The sequence below is a fragment of the Symphalangus syndactylus genome, chromosome 15, assembly GCF_028878055.3.
Source record: "Symphalangus syndactylus isolate Jambi chromosome 15, NHGRI_mSymSyn1-v2.1_pri, whole genome shotgun sequence".
NCBI classification, from domain to species: Eukaryota; Metazoa; Chordata; class Mammalia; order Primates; family Hylobatidae; genus Symphalangus; species Symphalangus syndactylus.
This window is the reverse complement of record NC_072437.2, coordinates 101,377,812-101,393,551: the sequence shown is the minus strand read 5'-3', so window position 1 is coordinate 101,393,551 and position 15,740 is coordinate 101,377,812. Positions and strand designations below refer to the sequence as shown.

Below are 15,740 nucleotides of genomic sequence, written 5' to 3'. Positions count from 1 at the left end.
TTATAATAATAATGAAAAACCAATGGAGTCATTTCTCACCAACTAGATATAACAAAGATTATAAAGTTTTACACACTGTTGGTGAGGGATTGAGGGAAAACTATCATATATGTGGGTAGGAATTAAATTTGCATCAGTTATTTGGCAACATCCATCGCGATTGTAAATGTACATACCTTTTGTATTAAAATTCAGAGACAAAGAGACTTAGACGAATGTAGCCCCAGATGCAGAGTTCAGAACTATGGAATAAGTGTGAAGTGCTCGATGTGCTGAGAAAGAAAAAGGAAAGGTCTTCAGACTGATGGAGTGTGACAGGATCCAGATGAGCCCTCTTCTTGACTTGAATTGTAAGTACTTTTTAAACTGGGTAGGATAAAGTTAGCATTTCAAGAATGTTTGGGAAAAGCAGATTATTCCAGAGACAGAAATGGGGAAGCAATTTGAAATTGAAAAAAAAAAAAAAAAAGGAAGTAAAGCTGCATTCCTACATTACCCCCCCAAAATACTGTAAAATCATTAAAGAAAACATACATTTTTATAAAAGTGGCATGGTGACTTTTTCTAAAGAATGAAAATGGGCCAGGCACAGTGGCTTATGCCTGTAATCCCAGCACTTTGTGAGGCTGAGGCGGGCAGATCACAAGGTCAGGAGATCGAGACCATCCTGGCTAACACGGTGAAACCCAGTCTCTACTTAAAAAATACAAAAAATTAGCCAGACGTGGTAGTGGGTGCCTGTGTTCCCAGCTACTTGGGAGGCTGAGGCAGGAGAATGGCGTGAACCCGAGAGGCAGAGCTTGCAGTGAGCCGAGATTGTGCCACTGCACTCCAGCCTGGGCGACAGAGCGAGACTCCATCTCAAAAAATAAAAAAATAAAAAGAATGACAATGAAACCCAGACCCATATGTTTCCATTAATATGACTGGCAAATGGCTTGTTTCCCTAATATGCAAAGGGCTCTTCAAATGAATAAGGAACATACAAGCAACCAGGGAGAAAAATGGGCAAAGGCCTTTAACAGCATTTCATGAAGAAGAAACCCAAGGAAAATAAATAGGTGAAAAGATATTCACAATAGTAATTGATAAAGCAATGAGCTGTTTTTCACAGACTAGATATGACAAAGATTATGAACTTTAACAGGGGTTGAGGGAAAACTCTTATGTGGATAGGAATTTAAATTTGCATCAATTATTTGGCAACATCAAGATTGTAAATGTACATACCCTCAATTCCACAATTTCTTATCTACCTGAATTCGTTATGAATCTTTCTGAATTCATTATGAGTTTCAGGACCTCCTCCTCCTCTAGAGGTGACCTGAGGGACACAAGGAGAGCCACTGATTTTTCTTCCCCCATCACAACATGACCTGCCCCACCATTATAAGCCAAATCCAGTACCTGAAGAGGCTATAATTAGAAATGACTGCACACCTTCTAAAAGGCCACGGGAACCAGCCTCATCACTCTTTCCATGCCTAAGTCGCTTGTCACCAGAAGTTGAAGCTTCTCATGTCTCTCCCACCACCCTATTGTTGGACAGCTCCTGTTGGAACCCAGTTTCCCAGGCACCCTGAACACATACTCGCCTCTGGAATTCAATCATCATCAACATCATTTGTACCCTTCTCCTTTCTAGGCCAGCCTCTCCACTTCCAGCTTGGGTCTCAGCCACTCTTAACTACTCACGGACATTCCTCGAGCAATTGTCCCTTGTCTCTCTTGAACACTGGATCATCCTTTTATCCAAGGTCAATTCCATCACACAATAAACATGCTTTAATATCTCCCACCTAAACAAACAAAACCAAAAAATCCTCTTTCGACTCCACCTCACTTCCCTCCAGTTACTGCTCGATTTCTCTGTTCTCCTTTGGAGCAAAACTTTTTGAAAGGATAGTGTTGTGCCTACTTTCTTCACTTCCTCACCTCCCATTGTCTCTCATGAGAGTTTTTACTGCAGTGTGATTAGCCTACTGGAAGCTGCGCAAATCGCAGGTATGCAGCTCAATGGATTATCACAAAGTGAACACACCCTGTGCCAATACCCAGGTCAAGAGATAGAACACTGTCCACACCCCAGAAACCGAGTTCTTTCTTCCGACTACCACTGCTCCCTCTTTCCCAAAGACCATTACTATTATTCCTTTTAAAACAACACATTATTTTGCCTATTTTGAAAAATTGCTTTGGAATATTACTGTCTTTCTTTCTCTTTCTTTCTTTCTTTCTTTCTTTCTTTCTTTCTTTCTTTCTTCTTTCTCTCTTTCTCTCTCTCTGTCTCTCTCTCTTTTTTTCTTTTTTTTTTTTGACGGAGTTTTGCTGTTGTTACCTAGGCTGGAGTGCGGTGGTGCGATCTCAGCTCACTGCAACCTCTGCCTCCCAGGTTCAAGGGATTCTCCTGCCTCAGCCTCCCGAGCAGCTGGAATTACTGTATGTATTTCTCTGTGCATATTTTCTTTTGCCCAATGTGATGTTTGTGAGGTTTGTTCAAGTTATTACACATAGCAGGGACCAGATCGCACAATATAAGGACTTTTTCATTTTTGTGGAGTGAAGCCCTTGGGAGGTTTTTAACAGAAGAGTGACATGGTATGATCTTTGCACTGAAAGTTCACTTGGCTGCTACCTCGAGAACAGAATATGGGTCGGGAGGTGAGGGTGAAGTCGAAAGCTGGGAGACTGGTTAGGAAGCCATTACAACAATCCAATCACAGTATTAAATTCTCCGGCTTTAATAAGAAAAGACATTTTAGGTCAGTCCCTCAGTGGAGCTAAATCAAAGCAATAATAAACCAAGTTCACTGTTGGACCTGCAATAACTAGGCCAGCTATCATAATTTAGGCCCGGAAAATAATTAACACCTCCTCAACAAAAATAGCCTTTGCAAACAACTGTAATTTTCAAAATTAAAATAGAATAATATATGGCTGAGAATAAATAGAAGCTTCAATATTTGGAAACCTTGGGTCTTCAAAGTAATACTTCATCAAACACAGAAAGCATTTTCAAGGCCAGAAAACCGAAATAATTTCAGGCCTTAGGAGAATAACAGGGTGGTAACGACTCATCGAAAGCAGACTGGTAGGCAGGGCGAAAAGTATGGGGTGCCTGGATATAAATAATTGGAAATAACAGGGATGCCCTCCCCTGCTGCAAGGTTTTCCTTTACTATTCACATTCTTTCTTGTTATTCTTCACACTTGCAGCATCACAAAGGTGTGTTTTCTTGGTGACGAGTGTTTTTACACGACTCAGTTGAAACCTGGGATTATGTGTGTTTGATTTTTCATCCATGACTGCACATTTGTCTTGATCTTGAGAATTCCCAGCTTTTTGAAACGAAAGTTTTAACATTTTTGCTCAGATCCACATATTTGATTCCTTGTTGGTTTTCACAGCACTCTGGGCAAAAGATGGGACTGAAAGTTGATGTATCTTAAATCTAGGAGCATGGCAAATAATGCCGGACTACGGCTCTTTTCAATTCTGTAATTTATCTAGGGGAGTGGCCCCATCCCAAGTCCCCTTACCCCAGTGGAAAAGTCTGGCTGCCTCATACGATATCAACGTCAAAAGATTAGCGTTGTATTGAATATAGTCTCACTTATTTACCAGTTAAGATCTATTGCCAATGCATTTATCTGGGAATCTTGTTTTAGCTTACTTTATTTTTTGCTTCTATCACCTTTGAAAGAATGTTCCCCTTTGGAGCAAAAGTTTTCAAAATAGTTCATACTTGTCTCCAATTCCCCTCTCGAATACTTTGTTAAACCCACTCCAACAGCCTTTTGTCTTCAATATAGCCTCGTCAAGGCAACCAAAACCCTGCATATTCCTGTGCCTACACCAACCGTGCAGAGTGTTTATTTTTCCTACCAACCTTTTGAAGATAATTTCTTTGCCTGTATGTTCTGACCAAAAAAAAAAAAAAAATTGATTCAAAAGAGAGTTTGAAGCCAGGCTGGGTGTGAAGCCAGTAGTGTAAGAGCTTTAGAGTCAGACAAACCTCTGTTGAAATGCGAGCTGCATCACCTACTAGTAGGTGACCATGAGCAGTCTCCCTGACCCCGCTTGCCTCAGTTTCCTGATCTGTGAAAATGAGGAATTAACAGAAGCTGCCTAGCAAGGCTGTGGGAAAATGAAACGAGAGAGTGGGCCTGGCACATGGTAACCATTTATTATGCATTAGCTGCTATTATTATTGTCGTTGATATTGATGTCATCTGAGGCCAGTGGGGGCAAATAAGTTTTATGCCAGGAGATTCCTCCCCACAAATCCTCTTGGGTAAGCAGCTGCCTCTGCTGCTTTCTCAGGCCGCTTTGTTCGACTTCCTGCCTGCTTGAGGCATAAATCAATAACTTTGATGATAGCCACTGCTCTTGTGTGTGAGATGAGGCAGGAGGAAGGAAGGTTACAAGGCGGGGTGATCACTGGAAAATACTAATGTAAGTCTCTAAACTCAGCACCCCACAGATAGAGGAAATGTTCCCAATACATTGGCCTCTGTCTATACATCTGGATAAAATTAAAACAATAAGCTTTATTTTCATAAGATCATAAAATGGCAAGCTTAGCAAAAACTGGAGCAACGTCCTCCATTTCCTCTGAGTCCCTCCACACTGCTGTCCTTAGGTAGCTAAGCCAGCAGCTTTCAATCTTTTTCTTTTTTTTTTTTGCCGATTCACAAAAATGGATGCCACTTACATGAGTGATCACTCTCGTGGGGATGCCCAAGATTCTGTGAAATTCCCAACACACAAACAGCAATTCCTCCCTGTTCTCTCTGTTGAACACGAGGGAGAATGACAAAAATAGAGGGGTACCTTTTAGCTAGCTCCAATTCACTTTGGAAAAAAAATACATAATTTGTGAGCTTATCTTTATTGTTAGTCATATGTTTCTTTTGACATCTTACACTGTTCACCTTCGCCATTTCAACAGGCATCCATTTCAACAAGCTATCATCAAACAGTGGTGCCAGCGAGCTACCAGGAAATGGGATGAGGAGAGTCTGGGATGTCTGTCGGTGCTTCCCAACGAGTGTTATGGGCCCTCTGTTTTCAGGTGGACCTTCCTGCAGAAGCAGAAGATTTCTTGGAAAAGGGAGTGTAAAGATCTTTTCCTTTCTCTTTAGTGGATCAGAACCTGCATAGAAAACAGAAATGAAATGCTCAGGTGAGAGCACTGATTCTCAATGGCTGATGTCCAAGACACAAAAGGATAATCGCAATGTTTTTATGATACCAACTTCTCAAAATCATGTTTGGCAAATTTTTCCTGAATAACGGACAATATGAAGAAGACCCAAAATGTTTATACAGGGGAGATTTCGGAGTGGGATCTGTTTCAAGTCAAAGGAGAAAGTAGTCAAGCAGCTTGGGGGCCAATTACAATAATGGGTGAAAGCCACTGGGTTAAAGAGAAGGCTGTGGGCTCACCACACAAGACAAAAGCTGAACTTTTGATTCCCTTTCCCACCATTCCTCTCCCTTTCTTTTAGCAAATTGCAAACCCATTCGTCACCAAGCCAGAAATCTTTGAGTCATTGGCTCCTCTCTCTCTCTCTCATACTCTCCATTTGATTGATGAGCAAATCTTGACTTTTTGAGTTTCAAAATGTCATCAGTACCTGACCACTTCACTCCAGTGAAGGACAGTACTCATCCTGGTCCAGGCCACCAATATCTCTCACCCAGGTAATGGCCTCCTAACTAGTCTTACTGCTTTCACCTTCCCCTGCTCAATCTGTTTCACGTAGTAGACAGACCAGTCTTTTTAATGTTTAAATCAGATTATGCCATTTCTTTGCAAACCTTCAATGACCTCTCATCTCACTCACAGAAAAGCAGTCTTTACTATGAGTCTATGAGACCTTTTAGGGCCTCAGTCCTTGCAACCTATCCAACAATATCGTCTCCAACAGCTCTTCCCGTCTGTCACTCGGCTCATTGACAGTGGTCACCTGGGTTTTACTTGAACAACCCCACCTCGGGGCTTTGCACTTGCAATTCTCTCTGCATGAAGTATTTTCTTCCAGAAATTTGCTTGGCTAACTTATTTATTCAGCTCATCATAGGCCTCATTATGAAAGAAGCCTTATTCTTTTTTATGGGCAACTTGATCATTGGCATCTCTTTCAGCAGTCAATAAATGTGAGCAAATTGGCAATGTCAAACTCTGCAAAATTTCGAGATTTTTTTTAATGACCTAAAATAGCTCATTATCTCAGAAATTTGTTAAGGTCAAATTTTTTGTGTATTATCCTCAATACGTGGTTGATTTTCTCTTACAAACTCTTTCACTTGTTTTAAAGAATGAATAATTTGGGGACTTTGAGTATTTAAATCTATTTTTAAACGTGGTATATGTTCTTGTAACTATTGTTTCTCACGTTGGCACTGATTGTACTTTATTAGTTAGTTCCAGAGACCCTTAATTACAGAAAGTTGCCCGGGGAAGTGCAAGATCAAGTCAATTTTATTGATGAGAAAAGAAAAAAACAAACTAATAGACCTAATGACTTGGAGTCTAAGACAGTCATGAAAGACTTTCCCCTCCACTTCCTCAAAACATAGGTAGGTGCAATGTTAAGTAGAGTCAGGGAAGTCAGTAACTCATTTTGCCAATTTAAAGCCCCAGCGGAATCTATTTATGAGGCGCCGGGTATTTTAAATTCACCTAAGTCAATCACGCGGTGAATCATGCTTGGGTGTGAATTCTGGCATGAAAATATGCATCCCCTTATTGTATTCACACAGACCTTTTGCAACTCAAGCGGGGTGAGCAGCTGTTGCGGAGTCGGTAGAGCCTGGTCTGAATAAGGAGGAGCCCGGCAGCGGCCCTGGTGGGGTCGGAGAGAGGGCACTAGGGCTGTTTCTATTTGGGGACCCCGGGGGAAGGCGCCGCCTCAGGGTCATTGCAGCGCCTCCCCAGTGCGCAGGGCTGTGGATCCCACAGCAGCCTCCAGGCCAGGTTCCGGGATGCTCGGGGATGGCGCGGCTGCACCTGTCACCCGCCGCTCACTCCTGCTCCAGGGAGGCCCTGCGCTGACCTCTGCCCTTGCGCCTGACAGCTGGGCCCCGAGCCTCCCCTGCCTCTGCTGTCACTCGGAGGTGGCTGGTGATTAGTAATCGGCTCAGTCCTCCACGCGGGAGGCGTGACCGGGCTGTTACACGCAGCCTGTGAGCCAGCGCCTGGAAATTCCTTTCAGGGACTGCTTTTGCATCTAGAAACCAGAAGTGATTCAAGTGATATGTTCAACTCCTGCCCCTGGGCTGGGGAGAGCGTCGCAGCTCAGTAAAGCACTGCTCCCAGGGAAGAGCTGTCTCTGCTCCCGTGGCATAGTTCTTTTCCCTTTCCTGATCAAGGAGACAATGACAGAAGTATGACTGTCATGGCTGATGATAGCCAGACTGGAGAGACATTCTCACTAGGGTTTTGTTTTGTTTATTTTTGTAGACAGTCTCACTTTGTCACCCAGGCTGGAGTGCAGTGGCACAATCACTGCTCACTGCAGCCTCAATCTCTCCAGCTCAAGTGATTCTCCCACCTCAGCCTCCCAAGTAGCTGGGACTACAGGCGCATGCCACCATGACTGGCCAATTTTTTTTTTTTTTTAAGTAGAGAGGAGAGTCTCACTATACTGTCCAGGCTAGTCTCAAACTCCTGACTTCAAGTGATCCTCCCACCTCGGCCTCCCAAAATACTTGGATTACAGGTGTGAGCCACTGTGCCCAGCTCCCATTAGTTACCACTAACACACTTCCTCAATTGTAAAATAAGGCATTGAACAAGTTGTTTACATTTAAATCACTTTCTGAGTGTCCATCAGCCTCCAAAAATTGAGGCAGTTTCTCAGACTAATATCAGTAGCAATTCTATCACTATTTCTTCTTTAATGTAAGGGAAAAAAATTTGATCAGTTTGCCAGGTATCAATTTAGGTAACATTTCTACCATCTTGATTTGACATATGGCATTGCAGTTCCCCTTAAGTCACTCCAGCTGGGGCACAAGAGGCAGCTTACAGTCACTGTGGGCATGCTTTTTATTGTGTTACCTTGAGCCCACCAGGCTCATGTGCTTAGTCCTTCTTGTCACTGGCTCTGCCCCTGCCCTTGGTACTTGCCCAGGCCAGACCCCAGGGGAAGAATGCTTATAGACTGGGTCAGATATTTTACCTTCCCCATTGGTCTCGGGAGCTGTCTCCATCTTCTTCCCTTGTTTGTTCGTTTTGCTAATTTCAGGAACCCCAGATCCTGGTCCTGGTCCTCCTCCACCAGATGGAAGGAAGTCAGAGCTTGCTCCAAAGAAATTCTTGCAAAGTGGCCCCTTTGATTCAAACAACTGCTTGTCTGAGTCAAGCCTCAGCAGAAACAATCCCTGTATCCATCATCTATTTCTCTATTCCTCTAGGAATAATTTATCTCATAGTTCATCATATTCCATAATATCTGCTTATGATAACTAAAGCATCTAGCAGCTTGACCTGCTGGAAAGGATATAGATTTGGGACTTTTTGTCTCAGCTCTACTACATACGAACTTTGTGACTTTGGAAATAGACACTTTCTTGGTATGCATCTTAGTAAGCTCATCTGTAAGATGGGAGTTGTGAGAATTTTATAGTGCCAGGCACAGTGATTCACACCTGTAATCCTAACACTTTGGGAGGCAGAGGCAGGAGAACCACTTAAGCCTAGGAGTTTCAGACCAGCCCTGTCAACACAGAGAGACCCTGTTTTTCCAAAAAACTTAACAAAATTTAGCCAGGCATGGTGGTATGCTCCTGTCAGCTCTTCAGGAGGCTGAGATGTGAGGATCCCTTGAGCCCAGGAGGTCGAGGCTGCAGTGAGCCATGATGGTGCCACTGCAAACCGACCTGGGCAACAAAGCCAGATTCTGTCTCAAAAATAAATAAATAAATAAATAAGAGTTTTGTAGGAATCAAGTCAAATAATATATGACAAAAGATTCTGTGAACCTCACAGCATTATGTAATATGTGTGTGTGTGTGTGTGTGTGTGTGTGTGTGTGTGTGTGTGTGTGTGTGTGTTACTGCAGCAGATTTTGGTGGTTAGGAGAATGAGTTTTTGGAGTCAGACTTCTGTTTAAAGCAAGGCTTCACTAATTACTGGCTCTGTGACCACAGAGAAGTGACTTTAATTTCTTTATATCCTGGCATCATCATCTGTAAATTGGAAACAATAGCTATATTTTAGGGTTGTTGAAACATTAAGTGAGATAACGTATGCTAAGCATTTAGTGTAATTCTTAATATATCATAATAGTAGTTGCTGCTGTCAGGCCCTAAGGATGCTGTTGGCCTGAAAAAAAAATGTACCCTTGAGACTTTTAATCTACCTCCTTTTGTTATCCATATCTGAATTTTTATCTCTAGAAATAAATGTATATATAATTGCCTTACTTAATTCCAGTTTTTAGAAAATATTTCTTTTTCCATAGTTTGAAAATGCATAAAAATCTAATGCACCAGCTTCTTACCTCAGCAGTTGAAATTATTTCATTTGACTATTGATTCTTGAATTCAACCAAGATTTTTCCAGAAAAATCATGAAAGAATCAATCTTCAGAGACTGATGTTCCAAGGGAAGGCCTGTCTTCTGGGAATAACAGACCTGATGTGTGTATTCTGCCAAAACAGTTGAGCAAATGAAACAAACTTAACAGCTTTTTGCCTAATTTGCTAATATACCAAAAGGCCTCGCAATTAGGTATGCACGTCAGGTGTATTAGTCCATTTTCACACTGCCGATAAAGACATATCCAAGACTGGGTAAATTATAAAGAAAAAGAAGTTTAATGGACTCATAGTTTCAAGTGACTGGGGAGGCCTCACAATCATGGCAGAAGGTGAAAAGCAAATCTTACATGGCAGCAGGCAAGAGAGAGAACTTGTGCAGGGAAACTCCCCTTTATAAAACCATCAGATCTCATGAGACTTATTCACTATCATGAGAATAGCATGGGAAAGACCTCCCCCATGATTCGATTATCTCCCACTGGATACCTCTCACAACACATGGGAATTATGGGAGCTACAATTCAAGATGAGATTTGGGTGGGGACACAGCCAGACCATATCATCAGGGTTGTTCAGGGGACTCCTTGGGGAGTTGTAGCCCTGTATTAGGATGGGGTTCCAGGAGATGCTGCCATGGAGCATCCCTTTTATGTTCACAAATGGTCCTTCTGAGGAACATGAGATTCCTGAACATGAAACATTTGTTCTGGGGTGATAATTTATAGTTACTTTTGCTCATGCACCTGTGATCAGCTGCTAGACTGGCTGGCTGGTCTAGCATTGCCTTAACAGGGACAGCTTATCTGTGCTCCATGTGGTTCTCTTTCTTCAGCAGGCCTGCTCTCATGGCAGTTGCTGGAAGCAAGAGAGCCAGTGAAAGAGTCAAAGTGCTCTTGAGACATAATGACTCTTCTGCTGCAATCTATTGGTAAAAGCAATAGAATAAAAGTTCAGCTTAGATAGAAAAGGAGAAGAAATGGACTCCACCTCTTGATGAAAGGATGTGCAAAATCACATTACAAAGAGTATGGAAATGGGAGAAGTGAAGGATCATGGCCATTTTTGCAACCCTCCACATATGGTACAATTGCCGTGTTGCTGTCTAAGTAAAGCTGTAGGGCATTTATGTTCCCACTTTCAGTGTGTGAGTTTCTATTTCTCTGCATTCTTGCCAACATTTGGCAGAATACACTCATTTTTTAAATTGATCTGATAATATAAGGTAAGTGGTGTCACATGGTTATTGTTTTTATTTCATTTTCAGTTTCTTATACCTACTGAGGTTAAATATATTTTTATATATTTATTAGCTATTTGTATTTCTTCTGAGAATTGCCAATTTCTATCTTGCTAATTTTTCTATTGAAATGTTTTCTGTTGGAATGTTCTCTATTCAAACTGTTATGAATATTTACATATTTTAATTCTTTAAGTGTCATTTCACTGCAAATTTTTTTCCATTCATTTGTCCTTTTTTCCCAATAGATTTTTGAGGAACATATGGTGTTTGGTTACATGAATAAATTCTTTAATGATGATTTCTGAGATTTTCATGCATCCATCACCCAAGCAGTGTACACTGCACTCAGTGTGTTGTCTTTTATCCCTAACCCCCTCACCCTTTCCCCTGAGTCCCCAAAGTCCATTGTATCATTCTTATGCCTTTGTATCCTCATAGCCTAGCCCCTACTTATAAGTGAGAACATATGATGTTTGGTTTTTCCATTTCTGAGTTACTTCATTTGGAATAATGGTCTTCAATTCCACCCAGGTTGCTATGAATGCCATTATTTCATTCCTTTTTATGGCTGTGTAGTATTCCGTGGTGTATATATATCACATTTTCTTTATCCATTCATTGATTGATAGACATTTGGGCTGGTTCCAAATTTTTACAATTGCATACTGTGCTGCTAGAAACATGCTTGTGCAAGTATCTTTTTCATATAATGACTTCTTTTCCTCTAGGTAGATACCCATGAGTGAGACTGCTGGATCAAATGGTAGGTCTACTTTTAGTTCTTTAAAGAGACTCCACACTGTTTTCTATAGTGGTTGTACTAGCTTACATTCTCACCAACAGTGTAAAAAAGTGTTTCCTTTTACCATACCCACACCAACATCTATTATTTTTTAATTTTTATGGGTGTTCTTGCAGGAGTGAGGTGGTATCGCATTGTGGTTTTGATTTGCATTTCCCAGATAATTAGTGATGTTGAGCATTTGTCCATATGTTTGTTAGCCACTTGTATATCTTCTTTTGAGAATTGTCTATTCATGTCCTTAGCCCACTTTTTGATGGGATTGTTTGTTTTTTTCTTGCTAATTTGTTCGAGTTTCTTATAGATTCTGGATATTAGTCCTTTATCCAATATAGATTGCAAAGATTTTTCTTCCACTCTGTGGGGTATCTATTTACTCTGCTGATTATTTCTTTTACTGTGCAGAAGCTTTTTAGTTTAATTGACTCCCATCTATTTATCTTTTTTTGTTTGTTTGTTTCATTTGCTTTTGGGTTCTTGGTCATGAAGTCTTTGCCTAAGCCAATGTATAGAAGGGTTTTTCTGATGTTATCTTCTAGATTTTTTATGGTTCCAGGTCTTAGATTTAGGTCTTTGATCCATCTTGAGTTGATTTTTGTATACGGTGAGAGATGAGGATCCAGTTTCATTCTTCTACATGTGGCTTGCCAATTATCCCAGCACCATTTGTTGAATAGGGTGTGCTTTCCCCACTTTAGGTTTTTGTTTGCTTTGTCGAAGATCAGTTGACTTTAAGTATTTGGCTTTATTTCTGGTTTCTCTACTCTGTTCCATTGATCTATATGCCTATTTTTATACCACTACCATGCTGTTTTGGTGACTATGGCCTTATAGTATAGTTTGAAGTTGGTAAATGTGATGCCTCCAGATGCCTCCTTTTTGCTTAGTCTTGCTTTGGCTTCATTTGTCCTTTTAACTTTGCCTATGATGTCCTTTGCCATAGGCAAAAATGAATTTTTATCTAAAAAAAGTCAAACTTTTCCATTATGAGTTATATTTTTTGTAATTTAAGCTAGCCTCAACTTCAAAATCTTTAATATATTACCCCCATTTTTGGTCAAAATAGTTGTAAAGTTTGCATTTTATATTTGGTTCTTTAATATATCTGGAATTTTATTTTTATGTATGACATGAAGGAAGGAATCTAATTTTATTTTTTCTGTGTGGTGAACAATTATTCTCACCCACTTTTTGAAGACTGTGTCTTTCCCCACGGATTTTTGGTGCCATCTTTATCATATATCAAGGCCCTATATATGAGCAAGACTGTTTCTGGACACTCTAAAAGTTCCATTGACTTATTTATTTGTTGTAGCACCAAAAAAATTGCTGTTTTATTTATGATCACTTTGAATATTGACTAGTTTCTAATGAGAAAATATGCTTTTAAAAGTATTTTTCAGGATTGTTTAGCTGTATCTATACTCTTCTGTATGAATTCTATATGGACCAAAATTTAAAAAAAATACACTGTACATTTAACTTTTCTCCTCTAATATGCAGAATAGCATACATCTAGCAAACAGCTATTTTTACTGGGCACATAAATCTTACTGCTCCAAAATTCCTTGTCTTTCTTAGGCAAGGGAGCATGTTCCCAGTGGAAAAGGCCTGAGATTATATTCTGTTTTAATGCTTCTCATCCTGGTAGAATCATTTCTCTGTTTCTCAATGTTTTTACTTGCTGAGTAATACTGTTAATGTAGAATCTTAGAAACTGTAGGAAGGTTTTATTAAAAGATAAGAAGGTACCATGAGGCCTATTTTTAGTTAGAGCTCTGGTACTTTTTGAGTTCTAAAAACCTCAAATACAATGCCTCATCTCAGATGACTTAGAATGTAGCCTCTTCACTTATTCATTCAGCAAATATTTACTAAGGTCCTATTACATGGCTGTTACTATCTTAAGTGCCAGGGATAGAGTGGCTTACTCACCAGTTCTTTGGAAGAGAAGAGACAATTATTATTTTTATTTTAATAGGTGAAGGAACTAAGGCACAAGCTCTTCATTTAATTTGATTAAATACAAGTTGCATTTTCCGAGAGCTTACAGAGGTCCCAGACTATAGGGTTATGTATTAGGTGCTCTGGGATGATAATATCAAAGATGAGGAAGAGAGGTGTTCTCTTCAAGGCTGGTCTTATCCAACATGACACATTACAGTCAACATATAGCTATTACACTTGAATTCATATAAGACCACTTGCCTCCTTTCTAAGGAGATTTAAATTGATTCCTCAAGAAAGTAGGCTGTAAGTTGGCTTTTGAAGAATGGAAGTATCATTGTCTGATTTCTAGTGAGATTATCATGTGGACAGATTGAAGGCCAGAGGAGATACTGGAGCAAAAAGGGACCTGGGGAGAAAGACAACATTGCAAAGACAGGGGTGAGGCTGGTTGGAATAGAGCAAGTGTTTGGAGCATACAGAGATGGAATGAGTAGTGAATAGCACTCAGGTCTCTTGCACTTCCGGCTAGTAGAGGTCAGTGGATTAGGAGACCTGACATAAATTACAATCACAGGCAGGCTACCTATGCTTTGTCCTTGGGTACTGATTCCTTTCTAGTAGTTTCTGTGTAATCTCCTTAACAAATTTTTTTATAATTCACCACTGAAAGTTAATCATTCTTCCATCTATGCCCCCTGTACTCTGTGCATTTTAAAATCACAGCATCTGTAATTGTCAGCATACTTGATAATGTGTCTGTCTGCCTAAGAGCAGAGCCATGCCTTTGGCCTTTGTGACCTCAACAACTAGCACAATGCCTGTTAGTTGAGGGAAATTTTGTTGATGGAAGAATAAACCTTCACGGCCTATTATTTACTGGATGGCTAGAGTTCCTTGGGTTTGTTTTTTAAAAAAATCTATACATCTAATGCATCTTATGAGGTAGTAACCTGATGCACTGATACCACATGGGTCACAGAATCATGTGATTATGTGGGAGTGTGGTTACTGATGCAGAATGTGACATAACCCTGAAAGGGTTCTAGAGAGAAGCTGTAAAGAGTTGACTCAGCCAACAGTGCAGAGTGAATGGTCAGCAAATCACACATTTTGAAGTAGTTCAGGCCTTGTTGAGATTTACAGGAAAATCATTTTCCTAGTAATTGGAGGTTTTCTTCCTAGAGCAGTGTACTTATATTGTTCTACAAACTTGGGACTCAACTAAAAGTTGTCATGAAAAAAGGTTTTAGAATGCCAAATAAGTCTAGTGTTTTCTATATTTCGATTCTCATTTGTTTTTAAATTAAAATTTCTTCTGCATTTGCCAGTCACCCTTTATGATATTTGTCTTGGACTTTTAAAGAATGTTCATTTGGGTATAGATGATGAAGCACAGCTGGGGAAATCATTAACTGTATCTTCCTTGAGAAAAGTACAAACTATTGAAGTGGATCTTATCAACTTGATAAGCATTTCCTGAGAATTTGCCATGAATCTAGTAACATTCTGAGTAAGCGGAAGTATATCAAAGTTAAAAACAAACTATCACTAAGTAGACATGTAACCTAAAGCTAGCGACTTAAACTATAAACCTTGGTTTCCTCATTTGTAAAACTGTATACTTACTACCTATTTCATGGGTTATCACAAATAAAGAATAAGCAAACAAATTTACATTTGCAAAGCACAAGTGTCTGGTAAGACATAAGATGACTCAGTAAGTAAAAGTCACTCATAATTAATAAAATCAGAGGAACTATGTTCAACTATGCTCACCAGAAACACAGTTAGTAATAGTCATAATAACGAATGGCGAACCCCCATGTTCCAGAATATTTGTGCTGGAGGAAGCAGTCAATGAAGGACCTTAGGAGGAGGTAGGACAGGATCATGGGCTTTGGAGTCAATCTAGTTATGAATCCTAGGCTGCCATATACTAAACCCTCAGTCAATATTAGTTCTCTTTCTTTTTCATGGTGTAATGATATAGCCACTTCCTTGGCAGTCATTTATAAGAAGGCCTTGACTAGCTTCCTGTAGGTATAGCCTGGCAGCATCCGGCCTAGAGCTTCATACCAATTGCCTCTCACTTTCTGTCTCAGAGCTTTTCTGAATCAGAAATTTGGTTGCCAGAAGGAATCTGCTCTACACTCTGCCATGTGCAATTCTGTCTCAAAGAGAGTTAAATCCTTGGA

At 40.2% G+C, this 15,740-nt stretch overlaps 1 long non-coding RNA gene across 1 annotated transcript in view; it reads right to left on the bottom strand.

The window, feature by feature from the left end:
• Window positions 1-5,009: 5,009 nt before the first annotated feature.
• The window catches only part of LOC129464155 (uncharacterized), a 37,755-nt gene continuing 27,024 nt past the window's right edge, over window positions 5,010-15,740 (bottom strand). The window contains exon 3 of the long non-coding RNA XR_008651456.2: window positions 5,010-5,156. This is a non-coding gene — a long non-coding RNA (uncharacterized lncRNA). The remainder of the gene's footprint in view (window positions 5,157-15,740) is intronic.